A 6,631-nucleotide genomic window follows, 5' to 3' on the forward strand; every position below is an offset into this window, starting at 1 on the left:
CATGAGAAAACTCTAGAAATGGTTAGCACTTTCAGTAAAGTGGCAGGTTATAAAATTAATCTACAAAAATCAGTAGTCTTTCTATATACCAATAACAAGCAGTTGGAGACAGAATACAGGGAAATGCTCCCATTCACAATTGCTGCAAAAAAAAAAAATCTTGTAATAAACCTGACCAAAGACACCAAAGATCTCTACAATGAAAACTTTAAATCGTTAAAGAGATTAAGGAAGACACCAGGAGATGGAAGGACCTCCCATGTTCGTGGATTGGAAGAATTAATGCTGTGAAAATGACCATCCTACCAAAAGCAATATATAGATTCAATGCAATCCTAATCAAAATCCCCACAACACACTTCACAGAACTAGAAAAAAAATCCTTAAATTCATATGGAGGCACAAAAGACCCCAGATAAAAAAGCAACCCTGAGCACAAAGAGCAACGCTGGGGTTGTTACTATACCAGATCTCAAAGTATACTACAGAGCTATAGTCTTAAAAACAGCATGGTACTGGTGCAAAAATGGACACATAGATCAATGGAACATCATTGAAGATCCAAACCCGAGTACATGCAATTTCAGCCACTTGATATTTGACAAAGGTGCCAGGAACACACAATGGAGGAAAGACAGCATCTCTACCAAATGGTACTGGCAAAACTGGATCTCCACCTGTAGAAGAATGAAATTAGATCCTTATCTTTCACCTTGCACAAAAGTCAACTCCGAATTCATCAAAGACCTCAAGGTGAAACTCAAAACTCTGAAACTGTTAGAAGAAAATATTGGCAGTCAACAGGCTGGCGAGGTGGTTCAGCAGGTAAGAGTACACAGTGCTCTTGCAGAGGACCCGAGTTCAGTTCTCAGCACTCAGGTGCTCAGCACTCAGGTGGCTCACAGCTGCCTGTAATTCCAGTTCCAGGGGATCTGACACTTTCTTCGGGCCACTGAGGGCACTGCACACATGTGCATATACCCATACATAGACACACACACATACACATAATTAAATACTAAAAAAAATGAATCTTTAAGACCCAGTTGAAGTGCTGCTTAACCATGTATGGCTAATGGCTGCTGTGTGGAACAGCTTAACATTGATAGATGTGTGTATATTTGTGTGTATATGTAGGTACGTGCATACATATGTATGTCTGTGTATGTATATATGTACATCCGTGTATATGTGTATATGTATATTTGCATGTGTATATGCACGCACGTATGCATATGTATATGTGTGTATAGGCATTTCTGTGTATACGTATGCATATGTGCGTATATATATACATATGCATCTGTGTCTATATATACATATGAATTTATGTGTGTGTATTTATATATACACACATATGAATATATATGAAACATGTATGTATGTGCACCTGTATATATGTGTTTGTATACATACATGTGCATATATGCATGCATATGTATATGTATATATATGTATAAATGTGTATATGTGTGTATATCTGTGCATGTATACATCTCTATATATGCATATGTGTATATATGTATATATATGTGTATGTATATATGTATGTTTATATGTGTATATATATTCATGTGTATATATGTGTTTATATATGTGTGTATATATCATTGTGTATTTCTGTATATGTGTGTATATATCTGTGTACATATGCATATGTGTGTATATATCGGTTCATGGTATGTGTATATATACGTGTGTGTGTGTGTGTGTGTGTGTGTGTGTAATGTTGTAATGACATGCATTTGTGAGTTCCCTGGGGGCTTGCCTGGCCCATCCTCTGGCATACCGTGGAGCAGGAGACTGGGCTTGAAGGCAGTGGTCTGCACTGCACAGTGAGTGTCTGGTCTTTACTGACAGCAGCCTCCTCCTCTTTCAAGTTTACCAAAGGCACTCAGCCATTTTCTTCCTGAGTGCTCCACAAGGGTGGCGATTCTGAGTCCTTGTTTCAGATGAGGGCTGTGCTCCCTGGGCATAGGTAACTGGCCTTCTGAGGCTCAGAGCAGGCCATCCTGAGCCCAACCCTGTGTCCCTTTCCCAGTGGGCTGAGCCCCTCAATGCAGCTGGCCCAACCTGGCCTTCCTACAGAGGCATGGCTGCAGGATTTGAACAGGGATGGGACTCAGCCTGTCTTCCCAATTCTCAGCTCTTTTGCAAGTGATTGGTTGAAGGCGGTCACGTGATGTAGCCTTTGGAGGACTTCTGAGAAGTTTGGGAAGAAATCTGGGTTTTTTTCCCCTACTGTCTCTTCTCAGTACTCTATTGTGTGTGCCTGGAACTGGGACTGTTTTGTGCTTCTGATGAGCAAAAGTCCAGATTTGATTTCCCTGGAGATAAGAATTCCAGTAATAAAACTGAGACGGTTTTGAGCAAATTAGAATGGGTCGGTCACCCTAAATTGGTAACACGAGAGAACAGTGAGAGTTATACCTTGCCAATATCCGACTGCATTTTTGTTGCATAAACAATGAATGTAGCCAGGCACACCTTTAGTCTCAGCACTTGGGAGGCCAGCCTTGTCTACACAGAGAGTTCTAGGCCAGCCAGGGCTACATAGCGAGACTCTGTCTAAAATAAACAAAGCAAAAAACAAAGAAACAAGAACAATAAACAATGAACGTCTTTATGGTTAAAACTTTGTCGGCCCTGGAATCACAGGTATGCGAGTGGAATTATTTATTTTTTTAATTTTATGTGTATGAGTGTTATGCCCGCATGTGTGTAAGTGCCCCCGTGTCATGCAGTGCCCGTGGAGGTCAGAAGAGGGCGTCAGATCCCCTGGAGCTGGAGTTACAGATGGTTGTTAGCCACCATGTGGGTGGTAGGATTTGAACCTGGGTCTTCTGCAAGAGCAGCCAGTGCTCTTAACCACTGAGCCCTGGAATGACTTATTGTTAATGTCCTATTCTGTTCCACGTCTGGCCTTGTGCTGTTCTGGTCACTGCAGCCCTGCACTCTGTGTCTTCTGCTGTGGATGCTTCAATCCTTTAGTCAAGAACCTCCCTAGGGTCACAGCCTCCAGGGCGGCCACAGGGCAAACATGCTCGCAGGTCCCCTGTCCCTTTGTCCTGTCCCCTGCCTTCCATCCCATAATCCTGTCAATGCTTGGGGAGCGGGCCACGTGTCTTTCTCAGTCTCTTCTTGTCCTCCTGCCTTTTGGGCTCTGTGGCTAGTGGACCACAAACTTGTAATGAATAAATCTTAGCATCTTCTCCAGGCCAGGAAGTGAGGTCAGGCCTGATTGGGCTCATATCATCCGGAAGCCTGGGGCTCGTCCTCACCCCAGACTCTTTACTTCCCACTGGCTGCCCCCAGCTCCAGGCATTCATTCCACTCCCGATGACTCAGTTCCCTACCTATCCTGGCCCTTCCCACCATGGCCCCCGCAGGTGGGCCCTGTTTCTCCTGACCCAGCATTTTCTGGCCCCAGGGCCTCCAAGTTCTTCCAAGCCGATATCTCCCTGGTCTGGCCTGACCTGTTTATAACTGGCTCTGTCCCCTCTCTGGGCCTCCGGCTTCTCTGGCAAGAAGGGACCCACCTTGAAACTCTTTCAGTAAGACTGGAATAGGAACAGGACGTACTTTGGCCATGGCTCATGGGTAGCCTCATGTAGACCCCCTAGTCCCCCTCCAGGGGGCAGGGGAAAGGGAGAGAGAGGGGTGGGTAGGGCTGACAAGATCTTATGTCCAGACTGCCACAGAGTTAGGTCAAGCTGGCCCAGCAGAGCTCTCTGAGGTAGTTCAGGCTTCCAGGGTAGTCAGTGCTGGGGGTGGATGGGGGTGGAGGCTGGTCCCCTCGGGACAGGAGCCAGTGGGCTTCCAGGAAGGGGAGCCGAAGATACCCCTTCCCGGCATGTCACTAAGAGGACAGGGATCCGGTTCCCTGTCCTGCTCTTGCAGGGGCGGTGACCTGAGGGCCTGCAGCTGCTGTGTGGGGCTCGGCCTGGGCACTTCTGGGGGCTGGAGCCCAGGGCCAGCATCTATTGGCCAAGGCTCAGGAGGTGGGCGAGGTCAGGGCGGGCAAGTTACTGGAAGCTGGATGGCTCCATCTGTCTCTTTGCCAAGCTGCCCACTGCATTCTTGGGCCTCCTGTTTCCAGGCAGTCTCCGGGACAGGTCCCAGGTTGGTCTGCCCTGAACCTGGGTGCCCATGTTTGGGACACTTGAGCTGTTGCTGGGTGGTCAGGCTGAAGGAGATGGCTAGGACAGGAGCTGGGCTCCTAGAGGTCAAGAGGACCACCTCCTTATGTTGTCTGAGTGCTGGGGGTGACCTGATTTTATATGCTTATGTGGGGTGTGTGTGTGTGTGTGTGTGTGTGTGTGTGTGTGTGCACATGCCTGGGTAGGTGTCTGCACCGAGACTAGGATCACAGATCTGTTTTGGAGGAGCCTTTATCTAGCCTGTGTGGGAGACTGGGGGGAGGCGTGGATGTACCTTGCCTTCTCTGTGGGCTTCCCCAGGGGTGAGACGTGCTCTGTATAATAGTGACAGGGACAGTCAGGATCTGTCTCTCTACCCCAGGCCCAGAGTGCCTGTCACAGCACATCTTCAAGGTTCCTGGGTGCTGGAGTGGAGCCTCCTGTCCCAGCATGCTGACTGGCCCCATCCCCAATCACTCTGCCCAGGTTAGAGACTGTGGGAGCAACAAGAGACAGAGGCTGGGACCCAGCAGCCCACACTCACGGGCTTTGGTAGGTGTAAAAGGAAAGAATAGCAAGTTTGGTGACTGGGGTCTTTAATTTTAATTTTTTATTGTGCTAAAATATAGAGCGGAGGCTCCCCAAGGTCGTGGGATGGAGCCACGTGAGACACAGGTCCTGGGGTGTTAGTTGGGTCTTCTGATGAATGTGGCTCAGTGGACATCAACCACCTAGCTGACCCGGGCCTTGGAGACCCACAGAGACCTCAACAGGTGATACGTGATGGTCTTTACTTTAAACTGCTAAGTTTAAGGCAAATTACAAGCATGCTCGCCCTGACTGGATGAGCAAGAGCCCTGACCCTCAGTTCCCTCCATCCTAATCTGTCTGACAAGGATCTCTTGGGACGGACATCCAGGACCTCACAGTCTCCTCAGTCAGAAGTCCAGGGGCTGCTAACCAGAGTGTCCCTCGCCCAAGAGCTTGCAGGCTGCCATGGAGGTATTACTGGGCTCTGAGCTCATCTGGAGGCTCCACAGGGAAGATTCTGCACCCATACTTGTCTCTTCCTGGCAATCTGGTGTGATCAAGAGTCCAGTTCCTCAAGGCTGGACAGTCCCTGACAGTGTGGGCACCCTCACTGCAGTGACTGACTCCTGTCATCATGGGCCAAGGTGGCATCTCTCTCCAAGATGTAGTCCTGTATGGTGTGGCATTCAAGGGGAGCAGCCTGCACACCCACCACGGTGGCAGTGTTCTGTGGCTAAGCAGCAGGCCCTGTGCTCTGCCCAGGCTCACACAGGGTATATTCGCAGGGCTGATGGTGGTTTTCCCTACACATCCCCTGGACTCTGACAAAAGTAGATCTTTGCCCCTAACGTGCCCAGGGCTCATCTGCTTTTCTCTAACAGGGTCAGCCGGTTAGCTGTCCAGGAATTCGAGCTTTACCTGATGACACGCAGGGAGTCACCCATGTGCTGTGGGGCCACACCACCCTAACCCGACTCCACCAAAATACTGTGCTGCCACGATGGCGCTCACGGGAGCCAGACAGGAATTAGGGATCTTAATCCATTATACCGTTAAGTAAAACAATGGCCTGTGTGCAGGTGTTTTCATTGCCTGGACCTTCTGAAGCTCAGACACCCTGAAGTGTCCAAGATGGCCTCAGAGCTCTCAGTTAGGACTCTGGAAGCCAGTTAAAGCTGGCTTAAGGGACTGGAGAGACGGCTCGGTGGTTAAGAGCACTGACTGCTCTTGCAGAGGACCTGGGTTCTGTCCCAAGCACCTGAATGGAAGCTAACAAACATCTGTAACTCCAGTTCCAGGGAATCTGACACCCTCTTCTAACCTCTGTGGGCATTGCACACTTATGGTGCACTTACATACATGAAGGCAAAGCACCCACACATATACAATTGAAAAAACAACAACAACAAAAAACTGGCTTAAGCAATTAAAAGGAGTTATCCTACCAGCTCACCTGACAGAAACAGGATTGGCGCCCCAGGCCAGGCAGCCTTTGGCCTGTCTTAGAGCTTCTTGAGTCTTAATCCCAGAACCAGGGGGATGTATGTTCTGATTGGCTACTTCTGATCATGTGCCCATCACTGAAACCCCCGCCCCCACAAGGAGACCAGTAAAGGAGCAGAAACTGAGGTGCTCCTTCTATGGAGAGGACTGCTGAGCAGGTAAAGGCAACTGTGACCAGTCTAGCGGCAGAGCTGGACCCAGTGCACAGGTATCCAGAGGAAGGCCCTAAGGAGAAGACCTGGTCATGAGGGCCTGATGACCCCACAACCCACATGGTGGAAGGAGAGAACCAACTCCCCCAAGTTGTCCTCCGGCCTCCACACTCCAGCTGAGACATGTGCATGACCCCCCACCCAAATAAATATAAAACAAGTTTTAAAAGATGGGCTGGGGAGATGGTTCAGCGGTTAAGAACACTGACTGTTCCTGTAGAAGACCCAGGTTTGAATTCCAGCACC

This window comes from Nannospalax galili, unplaced genomic scaffold (assembly GCF_000622305.1).
Source record: "Nannospalax galili isolate Female #2095 unplaced genomic scaffold, S.galili_v1.0 scaffold945, whole genome shotgun sequence".
Lineage (NCBI taxonomy): Eukaryota > Metazoa > Chordata > Mammalia > Rodentia > Spalacidae > Nannospalax > Nannospalax galili.